General features: G+C 39.5%; 1 long non-coding RNA gene across 10 annotated transcripts in view; it reads right to left on the bottom strand.

The window, feature by feature from the left end:
* LOC102015631 overlaps positions 1–21,519 on the bottom strand; it is a 261,484-nt gene that overhangs the window by 9,698 nt on the left and 230,267 nt on the right. For 8 of the 10 annotated variants that reach the window (XR_001233355.1, XR_001233357.1, XR_001233361.1 and 5 more), the window contains one exon: positions 19,503–19,604. This is a non-coding gene — a long non-coding RNA (uncharacterized LOC102015631). Of the gene's footprint in view, positions 1–869; positions 989–17,141; positions 18,988–19,502; positions 19,605–21,519 lie in introns of those variants that run through there. The other 2 variants (XR_001233360.1, XR_001233363.1) reach the window with 2 other exon arrangements.

The raw sequence follows: 21,519 nt of genomic DNA, 5'->3' as shown, positions 1-21,519 counted from the left end.
AATGTAGTAAACAAGGATGAATGGTGAAACAGACCCAGGTGAAGTCAAGATTAGATATATTTCAGCTACAATGACTGGAAATTCTTGATCCCTTAGAAAAGAGGTTGCTATTCAACTATAGATCCTCATGTTTGTCATTTATTTTATGTGTTTTTCTGCTTACAGTACCTCACTTTTATGGTGAGGAGTAGATCATTCTCACATATGTACATTTTGGTTCTTGTCAAACCCCTAAAAGCAATTCTTTTACATGTTTATACAGTGGACACCTGATTCAAATAGAGCCCACATGTCTGTGAAAACAGTTGAAAATAATGATAGAGTTACTCACAGTCTTGCCAATGAGATTTGTTGTGACAGCGTGTTAAACCTGGACCTCTTGTTTTCATACCCTCCTCACCTCAGAAAACAGTTACAGTGCTTCCTGCTTGGCTCAGCAGGGGCCCAGAGTCCTCACTTTGTGATCATCCTCAGCCTTTTCACGAAGAGGGCATGGATATGGTGTGAGTGCTACACATACCTTAGGGAGGGTAGCCTGCTTACAGTATAAGGAAGAAAAGGAGGCTTGCTCCTCCCCTTGTTTGCTCTTGTTGCTTTGTATCTTCTACTACCATGAGCGGTTGCCCCTCAGCCATGACACCCTGGCTTGGAGCCAGCTGATTATGGGCAGAAACTTCCACAAACTCTGAGCTAAATAAACCTTTCCCTCTTTAAGTTTCAATGCTGGGTATTTTTTCCCAGCAATGAGAGCAAAGTAACTAAGACAAGATCAGAGAACCAGGTTTGGAAAGTGGATTGAATGTTACATTGCCAGAACCATAACCCAAACACTAATTTGGAACCATTCTCCTGAAAGCACAGCTGCGTACCTTGAGTACTGGACACCAGATATGGCTGTTGACATTCCTGTTCCTGGTGTTCCAGCAAGTTGAGTGTTCCTGTTGTCAGTTTAGCTCAGTCCAAGGATTTTCCTGTGCTCTCTCTTGCTCTGTCATACAATATCCCAGGTCAAATTTGAGGATATGCATCTGATTGGCCAAGCACAGCTGCAAAGGATCCTGGGAAACATAGTATCTAGAATATTCACTTTTTTTTTTTTTTTTTTTTTTGGTTTTTGTTTTTTTCCGGTACTGGGAATCAAACTCAGGATCTTGCGCTTGCCAGGCAGGAGCTGTGCCGCTGAGCTAAATCCCCAGTCCCTAATATTCACTTTCTATTTCTCACCAAGATGCAAAATGCAGGGAGTTACTTAAACAGGAGTATGAGTGTCGCTATGGTTCAGTTATGATTTGAGTGTGTCCCCTAAAACCTCATAAACTGAAATGTTGGTCCCCATGTGACAGTTTTGGGACATTTGGAACCCTTAAGAAGTGGGGCTGACTTGGAGGTAGTGGGAGGTAATTGGGTCATGGGGGCATGACATTCATGAATGGATTAATGCTATCTAGTGGATTGTTCTACCTCTCATAGGATCAGATTAATGCCTTAAGAGTGAGTTGTTATAAAGTGATACTGCTGCACACACTTATCCCTTCTTCAAGCAGCCATTCCATTTCCATCTCTCTACCACTTTGTGAAACATCCAAGGAGACCCTAACCAGAGGCCAAACAGATAAGGCCATCAACTCTTAGGTTTTTAAACTTCAAAGTTGTGAGCTAAACATACCTTTTTTCTTTATCAAGTAACAAGTATCATGAATTCTGTTATAACAACACAAAACAGTTTCACACACATGGTAAATGGACAAAGAATAAGAAATGAGTACTAAAATGTCAATCATAGGATGGACATTTTGTTAGACATTATATATATATTTTCCTATTAGTGTTTACAGCAACCCACAGTGATAGGAATTATTATTACTGCCAATATACATGTGAAAAAGGGTTAAGAAAATTTAAGAATATTTCAAGGTTATATCATGAAATGGGAATACAAACTTACATTCTCTATATAATAAGGCATGAACAGAAAAGGGACCCTGACACAATGAAGACTGTTCCTTATTTAGGAGACTAGCAAATTTATTCAAAGCCCAGTTAAACCTGAAGTTTATAGGATACAATTTTATAGATGGAGAATCAAGAGAATGTGCTCTGCAGTTTCAAATTTATTTCTCCTCCAATATTTTTAATTGACAAATTATGTAAATCAAAATTATAGGGACCAAAGTGGTTCTGGAGATTGATTTAAGTGATGTATAGAAGATTAATGCTCTGGAAAAATCTGACTGGCAGGGAACTTGGGCCCTTATGTGATGAAGACCAAAATCACCCATTTTCTTGGGTAACATTCTTGTTACAGGATTTCACATCTCTTTACCAAACAGCTGGCACATCATACATGTTGTTAAGTAATGCAAACACCACTGCCTTTATTAATGAGTTGTATTCCAGTGCTCAAAGCAGTATATACAGAGCCATGGTGACAGGACACTGTGCCCACTGTGAGTCCACCATCCACAGATGCTAATTGAGATGTTCTCCTACTAGGAAATCATAGCTTCTGAAGGGAGGAGCCCATGGGCTTACTGGTGGCTGATTTATAAAGCTAGTACTTGCATATGAAAGATGGCTGGAGACTCTCAGGAGGGTCTTGAGATCTAACTTTTAAATCTCTGTGCTTAAAAGATGTTTCAGAACCATGATTTCTCTGGTATCTAATGAATTATATATAGTACTTGCCCTGTACCTTGGGCCTGGGCTGAGTAAGTGTTTCTATATAAGAGGAGTCTGAGTCTACATAACGCTTTCTTACCCAAAGGAGAACAGAGAATGGAAGGAGGTTTATCACCGTTTTTTGGTAAAGAGAATCTGGATACACAATCAGTAGTCATTCAGCCCTTTAACCTTATCAGAGATCTTTCTAGACACACTTCTTCTTACATAGGAGGCCTTCAATGATGCCATGCAGTGTTTGCAATGTCTAGTGATTCTGGTTGTATATTCTCAGCTGTGTGTCCTCCAAAACTGAAGTCTGTGAACGTGCATTTGAGTATAGGTTATTTAATTAGAGGTTACTCCTGACAGCACAGCGAGGATGGAAGAAGTGGTTCCCGAAATGAAGGAAAACCAATAAAAGATCACATTGTCTTAGAGGGTGACTGCTGGAGACTGTATGAGTGACAACATAAAATCCACATTGTATTAATCTGTTCAGGCTTTTATGACAAAATAGCACAGGCTGGGTATAAACAACAAGAATTCATTATCTCACAGCACTCAGGACTAGAAGAGAAGTCCAAAAAGAAAAGGACTAAAAGAAAATACAATTTATGATAAGGACCCCTTTGCTGGTTTGCAGATATGCTATTTGTTACATCCTCACGTAGGCTTTCTCCAGGGCACGCCTACAGAGCCTGAGAGAGCTGTACTGTTTCTTCTCATAAGGACTTGCTCCTACTGGATCAGAGCCTCAACTTTTTAACTTCAGTTGACCTTAATTACCTCCTGATAAACCCTAACTCTAAATATAGCCACTCTAGGAATTAGGACTTTAGTATGTGAATTTCAGGGAGGCACAGACTTGCAGTCCATTAACACAGAAGCACAGAAACTATAGTATTTTTTCACTAACTTCTATCCCAGTCCCAAGCTGGGTAAAGCTCATCCCAGTCTAGAGTACAGGCTGAATGCATTCATCTAGGAAACACCTCAAGTGCAGACACAAGGAGCTAAGAAGCCTAAGTAGGTGGAGCCACGGTGGAACAGAGTGATGTGGCACAGTACCTGCTGATGGCTGTGAGCGAAGCTGGGAGGCCCTCAGCTTGTAGCACGGTCCACAGGCCTCAGTGAACAGCTTCAGGCCTGGAGCCCCTAGATACAGCCCTGGGCAAGATGCGCAGATCCTTATGGTGTCTGTAGGTGATTGGCCCTGCATTGCTGTATGCATGGCAGTCATTCTGCTCCAGCAATGGGTCACAAACAGTGACACAAAGTAAAAAGACCTTAAAAGAAGTAAGGTTTTCCAGAAAACACACACACACACACACACACACACACACACACGCAAGCACAAATATGCCACATGTTTCGCATTTTCAGGACTTTTTATGAATTCACAGGTTAGGAGGGTGGAGCAGGAAATCCCATATCCCACTGCCACTCAGTGTCGTTCTTTCTCCCAATGTGTGACACTTTGCGCTGCTCAGGTGAAATTCCTAAGTAGTAACTAGACTGGTATCTTCTTACAGATTCACATGAAGGAATGCAGCAGATCCCCCTATGTCTTGTGTTAGTGATCTTAATGATCTAGAAGTTCTCTGTTTGGTCCAAAATCTTTATTACTTAAAAGTCAGTTATGTCTATTTAAACAACAACTAAGCTAGCTGATATGCATGTGTAGCAATTCTAATCTGAATGATACAAATGTCAGCTTCCTTGGAACCAGAAAATAGCAGAGCTGTTTGCAGAAGAAAGAAAAGAGAATTTCTTATACTTACTTAGTACTTCACTCTAGTCATAACAGCCAATACTTTTATGGTAATCACCAAGTCCTGGATACATTCTAAGAGTTTTACATATTTAAACCTCATGAAGCTTTATGAAAACACAATGCCACAGGCTTAATTATCTCTGAATTTTCTAGATAAAGAAAGTGAAGTACAGAGATTCTAAGTAACTTTCTTAACAGTGACACGGTTATAAGGAGGATGTAGTCCAAGCAGGCTGGCTTCCTGGGCAGCCTTAATCACTATGGTGTCCATCCTCTCCCTGGGTCCCAAGGTCTTCAAGGAATTTGTTACAGACAGATCAATAGTAAATGGTCATATTTAGTTCACTCCCATATCTATTGAGTCTAACCCCTTTCCACCGTACAGTCTCAAATTGTCACCAAGTGACCCTTTCTGTTAAAATATGCTTATCTCTTTTACCTTTGCTTGGTAATTTTCTAATAGATTTTCATGAGAATCTGTTTGATGCGAAAGCTCCGTATATCTATTTTTTGTGCATTCCTATGTTTATAACTAAGCTTACCTTACAGAGCATCACACATGGCTAATTGTCAGTATACTACATTTTGTTTCTCAACTCACATTTTTTGATTTGCTAAACCTAGTCATATAGAGAAAAGAAACTGGTAGATTCCTAAAATGAGCTCATGGGAGATAAATTTAGGACAAATAAATATAAAGTTGATATGAAACTTGTTATCCCAAGATAGTAAAACTGTAAAAGGATTCAGTGATGGCTGTGATAAATTTGTAAATGGCAGCCCTTAAAGATGTTATTAAGGAAAATTGTATGTGGAAAAGATAGATTCCTATCCTATTTATGGAATTTTTCTGAGTTTGTACATTCTCTCAATTTGTCATCTTTGGAGTGACTCTTCTTGGTGTCATACCAGCTTCTTGACCAAAGAAGATAATTTGAAGCCTTTTGGTTTTACATTGTTGCTGGTAGAGTTCTAAATAATAACAGAGCTCTATAAGCTAGCAAGCCCTGCTTGTCCTGAATTCCCACTTGGACAGACATTTCAGTACTATAGAGGACCCTTGGGGTTAAGGCAACAGCTCAGAAGTGTAATTTTTTTTTACTACAATTTGAATGCTAGAAGAAATAACATGACATAATTTGAGCACAAATTTATGACTCAGATAAAAGAGGCTAAAAGTAGATGGCAGAGGACTGTTTGCTTAGGATTACAAGGAGACTTGGGGTATATGAAGGCTGATCCTGTTGTGTGACAGGTGGGGATACTGAGAGCCAGTGCTTCAGTTACCTATGAGTGGGTAACCACCATCCCACTCAGATGCCCAAAATTGAAAACCATTTTACTGAAGCTCACAATTTTGTGAGGTCTGAACTTAAACAGTGCTCAGCTGGGTGATTCATTTGTTCCATGTGATAACCCTGGTCTCCACTGATTAGGAGACCAGGGCTGATAGGGAGCCCTCCATCTCCCTGGAATTAAAACCAGGTTACTCCCATTTTGCCAGAGAGGCCCTCTCCCAAGGTGAAAGTGTCACACGAAGATTCAGTTTGTTCCCAGGTGATGCTTGCCAGCGACCGAGCCTACCAAGGTTCTGTCTTGGGCTGTGACGCCGGGGTGTAGAGGGCCATTCATTTTGTCTTCAGTTCCGCATCTACTAGATCCTTCACCAAGTTCTCATCTTTATAGCAGGTTGTCATTAGCTATCTTTTATTATTATTTTTTCTCTGTGTGTACCTTCTCAACTTCAGGATGGAGAAGTGGCCTAATCTTGGCTGAGAAGCCAGGAGCACTTGCCTCTCTTAGTGGTCATATAAAAAAGGAGCAATGGACCTTGCAGCTGGGGTCTGAGAAATCCTGAGCTCTGCCTCTCAAGGTAGCAGTTCTGACGTGTGCAGGTCTCAGTATCGAGCTTCACCATGAAAAGAGGGTAGCAGGTGCTGAGAGAAAGCCACAGCCTGGATTATCATTATTTCTGGACAAACCAGCTGCTCTGATGAATGATACCTAATACGAATCAGGGACTGAGTGCTTCTCAGTTCTTTTTGGAATTTGTCTCTCACTTCTTCTCAATGATAAAATATGGGAACACATACACATACAAATTATTTTCCACTGCAGACACTGTAGGGAACATGTCAGTCAGTGACTGCCTTATACCTTGGCTCTAAGTGGCCATGAACTTCATTTTCAACTTAATTTTCCATACATGCGTTTTAACTCTCCACCCCTCCCAGTCTATAGAGGAGCAGCAAGAAGAATCTGTAAGGATCATCTGTGCAAGGAAGCATTCATCCAAAGGGCTTGTTGGTTTAAATTGTGAACTAGAATAACTGACTAAAGTTATTGAGTAAGATATAAGGAAAATACGTGAACTTTGACATTACCATAGTCTGAATTCAAGTTCTAGTTCTGCCACTTACATGCCGTGGGAGTTTCAGTAACTTTATAAACATTTTGATCTTCAATGTTCTCATCTGCCACATTTACATAACTCCCCATCACATGCTGTAATACTAAGGACAGAGATGGCAGCCTTGCAGTGTCCGGAAGGGTAGACCTTCAGTAAATGCTAGTGCCCCTTGCTCAAGGAATAGCTCTGAGAGGAAACAAGACACCTGGATATTTCAAAGAATTTTTTTGTAAATATGTGCCTAGAAATGGGAGAGCATAACAAGTATTTTTCAGCACTCCACATTTTAGACACGGTACCAGGCTTTGAGGGAAAACACGAAAACACAAGTTCTCAGCCCTTCCAGCTGAGGGAGCAGGGAGCTGAATGGAGTGGAGGTTTGTAAAGCAAGGTGGACATGCAGACGTGCTGGGGGAAATGAGGACTGGGTGGGATTCTTTCACAACAAGAACAGGTAAGTTGTGTCGTGTCACAATGGGATTCACTGTCGCTTGACTTTGAATTTTGCTCACTCATCAGAGGAAGTCAAAGCACTAGAAGAATTTGTTTGCTGGTTAGATGGTTGGACTTTTTTGTTTTAATTAATTAATTATTCAATTTATTTATGGTTTTTATACTGCTGAGGATCAAACCCAGAGCCTTATACATGCTAGGCCAGTGCTCTATCACTAAGCTACCTATTCAACCCAATGATTTTTTAAATGACAAAAAAGTGAAATTCCTAGAAAGTTAGAAACAATTCAGAGAAATTAAGATAAATCTCTCTCCCTTTCTTTCTCTCTCTCTGTCTCTTTCTATCCCTCCCTCTGTCTCGGGCTCTCTCTGTCTCTGTGTGTATGGTGTGTGTGTGTCGGTGTGCTTGTGTGTGTACAGTTTGAGAGCAAACATTAGAACTTTGGGAAAATTTCAAATATTCACAATGTACCCCTGAAGTAGTGATAAACTGGCTAATTTAGGATCCCACAAATGTATATGTTTTATGTCAAAGTTCCTTTGTAATTCTTAAATTTTGAAATAATCTCAAACTTTAAAAAAAGTTGCAGAAGAATAAATAGTATCTAGAATTCTTGTATCAACTGCACTCTAGTTCCTCAAGAATTAGTATCAAAGCAAATAACCTTTCTTCATTCTATCATCTATCTACCTATCTACCTGTTATTTACCATCTATCATCTATCTATCAATCATCTATCTGCTTTTCTCTGAACTGTTTGATTAAGTAGAATGATATTTTTGTGTCTCCAAGTACCTTATTGTATGTCTCCTAAAAACAAGTTATATTCTCTAATATAACCACAGTAAAATTATCAAAATTATGAACTTAACATTGATACAATAATAGCTAATCAACAGCTATTAAAACTTCATCAATTCTCTCACCAATGCCCTATACATCCAAAGAAAAAATTTCTGGACCAAAATCCAATTCAGAATCACACAGTATATTTCTCCTTAGACTTTTTAGTTCTAAACGTTCCTAGTCTTTGTCTTTCATGACTGACATTTTTGAAGAATATATACGAGCATTTTATAGAATGCCCCTCAGTTTGGCTTTGTCAGGTGTGTCCGTGTTCTTAGAATCATGGTGAGCATTTTTTTCAGAAATACTGTAAAGTGGTGGTGTGTTCTCAGCACATCACATCAGGCAGTGCACAGTGATTATTTCTCTCATTATTCAAGCTATAGACTGAATATTTGTGCCCTTCCATTCATAGATTGAAATCCTAACTGTCAATATGATACATGATTGTGATTGAAACGTACAGTGAATGTTTAAGTTTTAAAAATAAATTTTTAAAGTAAAAGACATATGTCCAGTCATTCCCCTCCAAAGATTCCTCCTTGCTTCAAACACACTTATCCCATCATTTTGGCCACTTTCTAAGCAGTTCTGGAAGTCCTCTTTCATCAGCGTCATCACTTGTGTTATTGTGTCTGCCCTGGTGCCCCAACTCAATTCAAAACACTTACTTATCATGGTCATTTTTGACTTTGTAGAACAGCAACATTGCACAGAACCAGAGCTGATGAATAAGGTCAGTGAGACTCACTGTCATGTTTCTATAAGTCTCCCTTTACATTTCATGGCATTTGGCAGTGGCATTCATCATATTTTTGATCACACCTCCCTTGTAAGGTGCTCACAATGAAGGACTTCCAAAAATTTTTCAAAAGGAAGCAAGAACCATGGTATAAAGGTGTTCAAGGAGAGGGGATATTTTGATGGGGGTTAAGAGCAATGTGCCTTTTACTGTAATATTTTTACCTAAACATTCACTGTGTATTATCTTGGTCACACATCGTAGTATTAGGAGTGAAGGCCTTTGGGAGGTGATAGGTTGTAAGGGTGGAGTCCTCTTCATTAATGTCCCTATTAAGGAGATTCCAGAGAGTACCACCAAGTGAACACACAATGAAAAGACAGCCGACTGTGAAACAGGAAGTGGTCCCTCATCAGACACCACATATGCTAACACCTTGAACATGGGCTTCCTAACCCAAAACTGTAAGATAGAAGTTTTTGTTGTTTCTGAGACATATAGCTTCTGGTATTCTATAAAGCAGTCCAAACTGACTAAGACAACAAGCAACATTAACTTTGATCAATAGATCAAGGTGTCATCTGTCAGGTGCCTCCACTACAATTTATATATTCCTTTGTAATTAGCAGGCGACCTGTGAGGTAGCCATTGAGACTTAGCATTTGCACTGTTTCTCATCATACTTTTGCCCATGTGGTGTAGCAGCCTTGGCAATTGTTATTTATGACGTTGGTTACTACAGTGGCTGTCAGTATACAGCAACAGTATTCTAATTCCATCATTTCTTCTACATATAGTTCAATTTTCCATAAGGAAGAGCTTTATTTCTGCAACATTAATTTATTCATTACCCATTTATCTCAGTGAGGACTTGTAGGTTTTATTTTATTTATGAGTTACTGTATTTATTCTGTTCCTCAAATTACTCCATATTTATTTAGAGCTACACTTCCATCTAAATTCTAAGGCCTCTTAACTAGGCTCTCACTTTGCGTTATTGTTACTTTGATCCTCAAATCAGCCCTTACAAGGAGCTTCGGTACTTTCATTTGCAAATGTATTTTATTTCCTTTGCAAGTATCATTTTTCTTCTTTTTTTTTAAAAGAAAATTGGCTGTTATATTTAAAGCACTGAATATGGTGTTTTGGAAGGTAAAGGTGTGATTCTTTACACCAAATATAAAAGGATAAATAACACATACTTAGAAATCCCACACAAGGTAAAAATGACGCATTACACCATGTCAAACCTGAGATCCTAGGGATAGCAGAAGAGGGGAAAAATCCATTCACAGTCCATGAGTGGTCAGAAAGGATTAATGGAGAAGTGATATTTCAGTTGTAAAGAAGGATTTGATTAAAGGGTAAAATGACAAAAAAGGGAAAGAGTGATCAAGTAAAGTAAATTGCTTAATTATTGAAATGATTCACATTTACTAACTAAATTCACCTAAATTTGCTAAATGCCAAACAATTAAGCAAGGTATAGATTATTTTTGCAATAATCAAAGAAAAGTGTAAAGCTAGAAAAAATCAGCTAACCTAGTGGAGTCATCATATTTTGAATTCATATTTCACATTCTGCACCGTATGAACCAGATCGAGGAAATCCCTATTTGCCATAATTTCCTGAAGGAGGCTGGCTGCAGTGGAGTGAGTGGCGAGCACAGACTTTACCAAGTTCAATACAACATTTTTGCCCAGTGGGATTTTATCTAAATAGCTGTGATCTTGGAGCTTTCAACTGTCAGCAACTGGAGCTGCTTCCTGTGCTATTTCTAAGGCGTCGTTTCCTCCCCAGGTTTACTAACGTTGACCAACTGAAGATTTTCTGAAATTGAGACAAGCTTTTCTGCTCTTTTCCCTAGGCTGCTCTCTTGTCATCTGCTACCATCTCTGGACATTGGCCATGTTTTCCTTGTGATGTAGGGCAGAGGCACCAGAAGCATTGGGCAGCGGGGACTATGAAGAGCCTCATTCCCCGCTCCTGCCATAAGTGACATGAGACACCACTGTGTGCTGCAGAAGTAGGGGACACGGGTTTGGAGCACCTGTACACCACGTTTAACGCTTACACCAACCCTGAGGTGGATGCTCCGTACCAGTATTTTGTTGTGAATAGAATTGTTCCTCAATTTCTGGGGAAAGGAGAATGGTTCCAAGCCACCCTCAAATACCAAGATTTACAGATGCTCAAGTCCCTTATATCAAAAAGTGCCAGTGTTCATATTGTCCCCCTAGTATAAGAAACCGAAAGAGTAAATAAGATCCAAAAGTTACAATAGACATTGTAAAAGGGAAAGAAACTGCTCAAAAAGGAAAGAAAAACTGGGATGGGGGAAAGGAGAAAAGAAGGAAGCTAAAAAAAAGCTAAAACAAGATAGTTAAAATAATTGTACTACTAATTTCTATTAGTTCATTGAAAGGAACAGTTAGTGTTTATATTGTCTGATCAATTTTGTATGCCTATATCTGGTAATCTGAGTAACTGCTTTGAAGATAACAATATGCAATGTAATAAACATTGTTAATTTTCTATCATCTTGTTTTGAAATTCTGCATTGCTTTTATTGTTTTTTATTATTGTCTTAAATTTTTTTAAAAAGTGGCAGTATGTACATAGAATCTGTGTACAGCTTCCTGTGTATTTAAAAATCATCTCTAGATGATTTGTAATACATAATACAATGTAAATTCTGTTGAAATCACTGTTATACTGTATTGCTAGGGAATGATACATGACAAGAAAAATGTCTGAGTATATTTAGGGCAGACAATTATTTTTATATATTTCTGAACCACGGTTGGTTGAGTCTGTGGACACAGTGTCTCAAGAAGTTGGGAGAGATGGGCTTCTTCTTGTCCCTGATGCTGACCTGGCCCAGATGAAAAGTCTGGCCTGGTCAGTTTGTAGGGTCAATTCGAGGTCAAAAAGCCTGACTCCACCAGCTCTTGGCCACTCTGGAATGTGCTGGCCATGGTGTTGAACACCGGCCTGACCTCAGATACCACAGGCAGTAGCAGAGCTTTACCTGAAAGCAGTATCCTCTTAGGGCTCCTGTTTCTCTCCCAGGGAATCTGAAGTACTGGTTCATGGATTAGTTCAAAGACTAAAGGGATGCATAAGGAAGTTCTTGGTACCTGTGAGCATTTTTCTAGTGCATATTGAATGCACTGTTTGGGACATATTTGTGGTGAAAAATTATTCTTTATTTGAAATTCAAATTTAACTCTGCAGCCTATATTTCATCTGTTAACCACACTCTTGAGACATAAAACTCAGCGCTGACTTCTGGCCCTATGACACCTCCCTCCTACCCACTACAGGAGCCAGCACCCCTCTAGAGCACCCCACAGGTCATGCTCTGAAGATCATGCTCTGCTTGCTCCATAGCACTGCAATATGAGATTATGGTTAAATTTGACACTGTGGGAATTTTTAATCAGATGGTGTATACAAACTCAAAGAGACAAATTACCCATATTAGTTTTTATTTAAAATATAATTGAATATGTGAATAGAAAATTAGTGTAATGTATTGATACCATCTGGTGCTCCAATTTTACACGTTTTTTTATCTTTCTTAATTTAAACAAAATCGAATCTTCCTCCTACATATGATTTTATTAATTACTCTGTTTTCACTTAGATACCATTGTGTTGACCATAAGCCTAAAGGAATCTAATAATTTGTAAATAATAGAACAGGTGTGATGCTTTCAGTAAGCCAATTATTTTTTTAGTTGCACAAATCCTGAGATTCAACAGTTCATCTGCATATGAACACTGAATAGTTTTCAATATAACATTCTATCCCCAGAGACATATTTAAATACATTTAGATTAATGCATTCCTTCTGTATCTATTTATTAATCACCTACTATGTTCTGGGCACTGACTGGGGACTGAGGATAGAAAGAGATGTAAGACATAGTGCTAGCATTTCAAGCTGGTAAAAGATCCAACAGATAATAGCAATATGATTCAATAAGACACAGTTACAATGCTCTGGGGGCACAGAGGAAAGAGTCTCTGAGCTGGTAGAGGGAAAGGAAACGTGCAAAGAGCAGCAGCCAGAGAATGAGCAAGGAGGCAGCAGGAGAAGACACACAGCACAATCTCATGTCTAGCTCACTTTAGCTGTAAGTTTGCATATGACTTTGTAGTTTATGGAGTACATTCTGAGATCTACACACACACACACACACACACACACACACACACTGTGGACAGGAGAAGTGTCAGATTGTTTTTAAGGACAAAATAAGCACAGAGCAGAAGAGAAACAAAAGACAGATGGGACCGGCATTTGGGGAGTTCATGACAGAAAGCAGGGAAGTAGAACGCGGTTGACTTGACTAATCTAAGATCTGAACTTATGGGTGTTTTTTTGTTCTTTGCACAATCTGTATTTTATCATTTTTCTATTTTTTTTTTTGAGTTTCAAGTTTTTATTCAGCATCCTTTGCCTGTATTTCCATTTCATGAAAGGACTTACGACATTTTATCTGCTTCTTATGGTGTTTGGCATGCTTCCATATTTCTAAAACAAAGACAATCTTACACAACTATTGATTTTTGTGGTGTAGGCAATATGCAATAAATCTTGTATCTGATTCAGTCAGTAGGATTTATTTTCTAATATCTTTCCTATTTTCTCTTTTTCTTTACATTTTAATGTAATGTATGTTGATATTAATAAGGAAAATACAAAGAAACGGTCTTTTATTTCTATGAAAAAGTGAAACAGAATTTCATAACAAAGTCAATAGAGGACAATAATCGTTAATATGCTATGTACCATAGTGTAAAATGTGCTATGTACCATAGTGTAAAATGTGCTATGTACCATAGTGTAAAATGAATTCCTCACATGTTACTCTAGTATAAGTTATAGACAAAAACCCCCTCTCTCTTACAAAAAAGAAGCAGGTAATGGCATGAGCTTTCTCTTCAAAAAAAACTTTCTTTTGCATGAACCAGGAGAAACTTGTAGTATAAATACAACAAATTAACATATATATTGAAATACTTTTGAAAGAAGGTGGAATTATTTGAACTTTTTGCTACTTCCTATTTCTTTCTGTTCTGTTTAGTTCTTTACTGACATATGTGTACATGTTTAGTTTCTCTTATACGTAAGCTTGTGTTGCTGTGGTGAGATATTTTTAAAGGGCATGTTTGTAAGATGGCGAAAGGCCACGGAAATGGCCTGGAAGAAGAGAGGTGGGTGCATGCATTGGAGCCCAGCACTAGGTAGGGCTCACATTGGAAGGAAGTGCCGTGAAGTCAGAACCAAGTCAACTGACAGAGCTAGAGTGTGAATAGTAGATCAGATAGTAATACTGTGCCCTATGAAGTTTATAAAGATGATACCTGCTGTAGTTATGCAAGAAAATATCCTTATTTGTAGGAAATACAGGTTGGGGTGTTTAGGTATTGAGGATCATTATATATGATTTCTCTGTCTGCATCTATATATCTGTCTGTCTCTCTGTTCATTGAGCGAGCTAGCTGAGTGCAAATGATAAATGATGAAATAAACAGGATAAAGTGTTTAAAAATAGGTTAATCTGAGCAAAGGGTATATGTGTGCAATCTGCATTATTTTTATTTTGCAACTACTAATTGTAAAATTATTTTCAAATGAAATTTTCCAAAAAGCATTTCTATACATTATTTTCTCACTTTACAAGCACCAAGAAATAATGTTCTTATTATTCCTGTTACGCCCATGAGAAATTAAAATGAAACACTCAGAGCCATGTAGCTACTAAGTGAAAGTCTCAGAACCAGAATTCAGATCATTATTGTGCATAGCTTATCAGTAACTCATCAATCTACCTAGGAACCCATATCGTGCATTTTAGAAAGGTATTCGTGAAAATTTTTTTAACACTTTTGCACTAGCTAAATACAGCATGCCTCCCTTTGAACATGTATGACTTAAGGGTCATCTGTCCTCTCCTATGTCTGCCATTATTGGATGTCCTGCCCACAAGATGATTTACCCTCTCCTCTCAAAGTCCTCATTATTATCTATGGAACTTCCAGCCAGGAGAGACAAACTCTAGAATTCTAGAGCTTTCTTCTCCCTTCACATTCTTCTGACCATGTAGTCTTAACAGAAATCTGTCTCAGCCATTTTGACACAGGTTCCCAGCATCTTTCCCACACAACAGACCCCAGGCTCAAGTTTTCAGTCTGAGTAGTCTTTGCTCTCTGGTGCTAGACTCATACCCTACCTTCTTTACTTTGAGCTAAAATCTCTGTTCATCTAGGACTTGCTGAGTTTGCCTAAATGATTTGATGCCTTTCCACATTATCTCCACCATAACCCATCCCTTGCATTCATTTTCAAGAGAGTTGGGCATACGGTTTAGTATATTCCTCTTCCACCTAATTTCTACCATCATTATGTGTGACATTAGGTTTATTCAGCTTCCCACACATGTCACATCCAAAGCTCTGGATTTTTCCTTGATCATCTTATCTCTAATGACAGCATATCTTCACTGCACTTCCCCCACCCATCCCTGAGCTATTGCCCAGACTTTCTCATTTTGTAGAATCACATTATTGGCAGGGATATTGGTAGTAAACACCCAACATTAAATCAGGCCTATCATGGTAGATGGAGGATCACTGGAAGAAGCCCTGTTAGTGTTAAGGATGTCAGGGGAAATCCAGACTTCTGAGACAGAAAAGAGCCAGGGGACAAGAGAGTCTATACAACTGAGAAGGAACATGGCTTCATCATTTGTGCTGGGTTCCAATTCATAGACCACTGGACTGCACCTGGCACTGTTGTCCCAAGAGGCCCATCATCATGCCAATGGGCTTTTGGCTGTGTCACTGCATCTGTTATGAGTAATCACGTACTGTGATTTCTTTCTGGCCACATTCTTTTAAGATTAAGGATCTTGGGTGAGAGATGATGGCAGTCCTAGCATAGCTCACATGTGTATTGCTTCTCACCATTAGACAGCTGAGAGGAGGACCATCTCCCTCATTTCAGTTTCCTCAGTGGTAGGAGAATGTGTCTGTGTCTAATAGGATTACCTTTCATGGGAAGGGTTTTGAATGCTGGGAATATAACTTTGGTGAAGTCCTCTATGGCCCCTTGTACTGGGCAAGCCAGCATCCTTATCTACTCTTTTTATAATCACCTTTTAAAATAAAAATTCTCACCCAGTCACTGCAACTCACTTTGGGTGCTAAAATTGTATTCACACTCCCAACTTCACATGAAATCCAACTAAAGGGGTACCACAAATCTTTCAGCTAACACACGTACCTCAGGGCCCAGGATTTCTGGAAAAGTCCATTTCTGTCCTGATTCTTTCTTGATCCAATCTCAATATTTTGAACGTTTTGAATCAATACAACCTTCATAAAAATAAATATTGAGAAAACTCTTATATTGTGACTGGTACCAAGACTATAGCTAGTGTATAGTGCTCTATACTTTACTTGTTCCACAGGCTTTCAGCAAGCTCTCACAGTGATCATGGATTTTGCCTAGGGAGGTGACTCAAATCTTCCTTTCTGAAGGATATGATCCCTTGGTGGCTCTATCCTTTAGCATCTTGTGTTCACCTTGGCTGAACTAAGAGGTACCCAGGGGAACACCTGTGTTCCATTATAATTCTCCCTACTCCGTATTTAGTTCATCATTATTTTCCCTTGGTAACATTAAATGCTCCAGCCAACAATCTAGTACTTTTTTTGACGGTTGCTTGAATAACATGAGGACCTCAAAGTGGCCAGATGGCATTCTTAGCTTCTAACTCCATGGACTCACTATTGTATTCATATGGGGAGGCAACTCTCTAACTAGGTTCTAAAACTTCTAAACTAATACAGTATGAAGTTTGTAGGAAGAAAAGCAGAAATTTTATTAGTGAATCATTAAGTTTAATTGTGTGAGATGCATGTCAGTTCTAACTCTTAATGGACCTTGTAATATGACTATGAGATTCACTAAATGAGATGTTAAGTGGTATATAGAAACTGATCCTGATCATATCCTCTGTTCAGCAAGATTGTATCCCTTCCAGGGTAAGTACTGTCTGTCAGTTGGCCCAGAGGGTCCAATGTTTCAAAATACACACACACACACACACACACACACACACACACACACACATGCACACAAACTATGATATATATGACATGTGCATATCATTAGAAAAGTGTGCTGGTAAAGACAGCAAGTTCTAAATCAGAATTTGATGTTTCTGGAAAAGAATGGATGTCTCTTCATAATGGAATGCAGATGATACCAACCTATGATACCAGCCACCTGCTGGGTACCTAGATGGTCCCCCAAGGTACCATGCCAAACACAGGGTTGGTTGCTCCAGTTGGAAAGTTGGTCACTCAGCAATGGGTAACCAGATAAGCTTTGGCAAAGGGAAACCCAGATCTCTGGGCACTTGCATGGTCTCCATTCTTGCCACTAGCTATCTGCCCCTTGGTGGGCATTTGGAGGTTGAGAGAAGAAAGCTGATATTCCCAGACTGGGAAGTTTTCCTTCTGATTATCAAGAGATTACTCTGTGGTAGAAGTGGTTTGATGGGTTTTTGTAAAAGATAGATATTCTTACGTCCTGGAGCTATTCCAAAATCTCCGCATATGTCTTTTACAACAGTTTTTGTCTCCAGTACATTTGTACTGTTTCTTCCAACTCCCTGATTATGTGGTCAAAATACTAGCCACTACCTATGACTCAGAGTAAATTCTCAAATCAAGCTATCTCTCCTTCTAAATAATAAGGCAAGGACATAGGCTGCTATATCTTGTTCACTGAATGAATTTGCTTTCTTTGTTTTCTTTCAAGCCCACCCCTGAGTAAGTTCTAATTGTGCATTAACTTTGGCAACTTCCAGATCATGCAGAGTCATTCAAAAACAGATTTGAATTTGTTTCCCCATTTTTCAGCTGGTATGGGAAGCAGTCTGTGCAGGAGGGGCAGCCCTTATGCTAATACCTTGTTCCCCTGTTTGCACATTCCTGTGCCTATGTTTTGTATCCCTGTCTATATTTAAATCTTGAATAAATTCACAAATTATTCAGAATGTTACAAAGGTTGAGAATTTTTCTATCATCCCAACCACTCTATTCTCAGTACCTATCACAATGCTTGGATTACAAGATATAAAAATATAAAGTATCCACTTAAATTTTAATTTCAGACAAGGAATAAATAGTGGTAGTATAAATATATCCTGTGCGATATTTGTGACCTATTTATACCAAAAACATTACTGTTCATCTGATATTCAAATTTAACTGGGCATCCTGTATTATTATATCAGACAACTGTAGTAGTTGGTTTTCAATAAGCATTTGCTGCATTCATAAGTACATGATTTGTTAAATTATGGGTTTTACTTAGTGTCTATTCTATCCTTATAAATTCTATAATACTATAATACTACAATACTATGATAGTTTGAAGTACTAATCTCTTTTCTCTGTGGCTACTAGAGATTGCTACCTTTGCCCCAATGGGAAGCTGTCCTAGAAGATTCAGAGAATTTAAAATGCCAATGTTCAGCTATAAGGTGGGAAAGTTGGAAAAGAATAGCTGCTTTTCTCTCTTGTTCAGTAGATACAAGCAAGGTGGAAGAGACTGAGCTAGTGACTTACTTTTGAAATGGTGGCAGTGATGTTCTCAATTGGTAGAAAACTGGGTAAGAGAAGCACTGGAATTCTCAGAATACAGGATTGGAGAATAGAAAAAACCTCTGAGCTGTTTTCTGTCTTATTCCCAGGAAGCTACATCAGTCAGCTATTACTGCATAACAAATAACTACAAAAATCTTTTGGCATGTAACATTAGGCATTTACTTTTGCTCATGGCTTTCAGGTTGGTTTTAAACTTTGGATCTCCTCCATGTAGCCCATTTAGGTACCCAGGCTGGAGTGGGGAGTGACTCTGGGAGAGGTAGTAAACTTCCAGAATGATGATCAGAGAGCACAGTGAGACTCAGGGTTCAGACACCGCAACTTATCACTTCTGCTAATGTTCTATTGCCCAAAATAAGCTTAGGGCCATGCTCAACACCAGTGAGGCCAGGAGACAATTTCTTCCTAAAGAGGAGAAAGGGTAAAAATATCTTCTGATTACAAATTGACTCTCCCCCTAGACAGTAAATAATTCCATAAGTCATTGAAGCTGAGGAGCTCAGAACAGCCTCACTGAGCCCTTGAATGCTTTTCTTGAAGAAAGGGGATAGAAAACATTTTCTCCTGTGGCCTAGAATAGCCCACAGATCATGTAGCATGATGCCTGAAATAGTGTAAGTGCTCGTAAATATCTGCACTGTTTGGCAGCTGTGCCTTAAGCTGTGGTTTTATCTGGACAATACAAACTAGACAGGAGTCACTATTTATTGAAGATTCAGAATGTGCCATTTCTATCTCTGTTAGTTCTCCTAGTCGTCCTATAAAATAGAGATTATCATTCTTGGTTTGCATATAAAAGATCCAGGCAGCAAAAGTTGAGCAATTAGTCCAGGATCCTTGGTAAGAGTCAGGAGCTGGGGTCAGAAGTCCCGTGGGTCTGGTGTGAAGCCTCAGCCTCCCCACTGCTCTGCACCACGCACCTTGGAGTATGGACCCAGATCTCCTCACTTTGATGGCTCTTCTCCTCTGTCTCCCGCCTGGGGCTGTGGAGGGCTCTCAGAAGTCAGCTTCCAGCCACAGCTCTGTAAAAACGAGAGGAAAGCTTTCTGGGGTGAATTAAGTAGCTTTCACAATAGGAGCTTGGTAAAAGACTTGCAGCCAAGACTCTCTGCATCCCTTCCACCAGGGGGCTTGCCTGTACCCATCCAGACCCAGATCCTTAGGGCTCAAAGATTGGGCTGCCCTTGGCAGTGCATGGGAGTAGGAGAGAAAGCGGGTAGGGGGAAGCTCCGGCAGCAACTCTGAAATTTGACTGTCTCCAGTAACACTCTATTTATTGGGCTCTTGGCTTTGTGCATAGCCTTGTCAGCTCGTGCTGAGCCAGTAGGGTGGATATTTAATTCATGTCGTCATGATGTTATGGAAATGAGAGGCTGGGAAGCTAGCCAGTCTGTGCAGCCCTTCTCCGTACTGGTTCCTCCACAAGGAGCCCCACTGCCAGGCCCAGCAAACAGCAAAACCTGCTCCTGGAAGAGGACCTCTCCCACCCGGAACAGCAATAGTGTAGCACTGGAACTTACAAACAGTATACAGGAATAGAGAGGATGCAACCTCTGCTTTATTTAGTACATCATCTTCCACAGGCTCATAGGAATGGTTTAAAGTTTAGTTGTTACATCAGCAGATTACATCATGGACTAAACACTGCTTTTAAGGGAGTGACATACACGAGGGATAGCGGTAAGTGGAGAACCAAAGTTCCCATAGTTTGCTGGGATTGCAGCCCGATCACCGAGGATGAGCTTCCAAGGAATCTGGGCCACATCAGGTCACCAAGACCAATGTACAAAGGCCCTTCTCTCTTCCTGAGCCCAAATCACAAATATGGGAAAATGATGGTGCTCTGGCAGAGACCTCACCACACACCAGACGGGTGACTGAGCATAGTTGCCCAGAAGGAGACAGGGAGCTGGGGAGGGGTGCCAGGCTGCCAGGCTGCTCTAGCCAACTACTGTAGCTGGATGAACATCAGAGGAACAGAAAAGTTTCCACTGGGGCTGGGGATTTAGCTCAGCGGCATAAGCGCCTGCCTGGCAAGTGAAAGGTTGTGAGTTCGGTTCCGGTACCGGAGAAAAACCAAAAAAAAAAAGAAAAGTTCCCACCCCCAGGGACTGAGAGTGGTACATAGAAACCCATAGAGAATACATTTTATCACCTGCAAAATGGACACATTATTTCAATTCTAAAGCATGGTTATTCACAGTTACACTCATCATTCAGTGTCCACAGGGGATTGGGTCAGTGCCACCATGGATATCAAAATCCAGCGAGGCCCAAGTCCCTTATATAAAACTCACTGTATTTGCATAAAACCTATGCAATCCTCCCATATACTTTAAATCATCTCCAGATGACTACAACACCCAATACCAAGTAAATGATGTCCAAGTAATTGCTGTGCTGTATTGTTTAGAGAATAATGACCAAAAGTCTGTACAGATGCTCAGTACAAATGTAATTTTAAAAATATATTTTGGTGAAATCTTCAGATACAGGGTCCACAGATGCAAAGAGTCTACTGTATTTACAGATTCAGACGTGGACTATTTACTGGTTCACTTCAGATTCCATAGCGGTAGCTTCAGCCTTATTGTTCTCCATTCACTTACCCACAGTGTGTACATTTTTCTTACTGTGTCCTTTCTGAGCAGTATGATTAGTTTTTGTACCATGTCAGACAGCAATAATGTATCCCAGTATCTCATCTGGTTACAAATTCAGATAGTTAGCATGTTTCATCTGCTCAGTGTCTGACTGAAACCTGGCCAATGCATCTCTTTCTACTCTTTTATTTACCACAGGGAGAAAGTCTCAGCAGTACTGTGAACTTAGCTTACCCTATTTATTGTGAACAGAAACAAGTAAATAAAGTAGCAAATTTGGAACTAAACCACTAGTCATAAAATCACAGTGATTGCCTCTGGACATCCTGTGTTT

The sequence above is a fragment of the Chinchilla lanigera genome, unplaced genomic scaffold (genome assembly GCF_000276665.1).
Source record: "Chinchilla lanigera isolate Chin_1 unplaced genomic scaffold, ChiLan1.0 scaffold00015, whole genome shotgun sequence".
Lineage (NCBI taxonomy): Eukaryota > Metazoa > Chordata > Mammalia > Rodentia > Chinchillidae > Chinchilla > Chinchilla lanigera.
The sequence above is the reverse complement of the archived record's forward strand: the minus strand, read 5'-3'. Positions and strand labels throughout refer to the sequence as shown.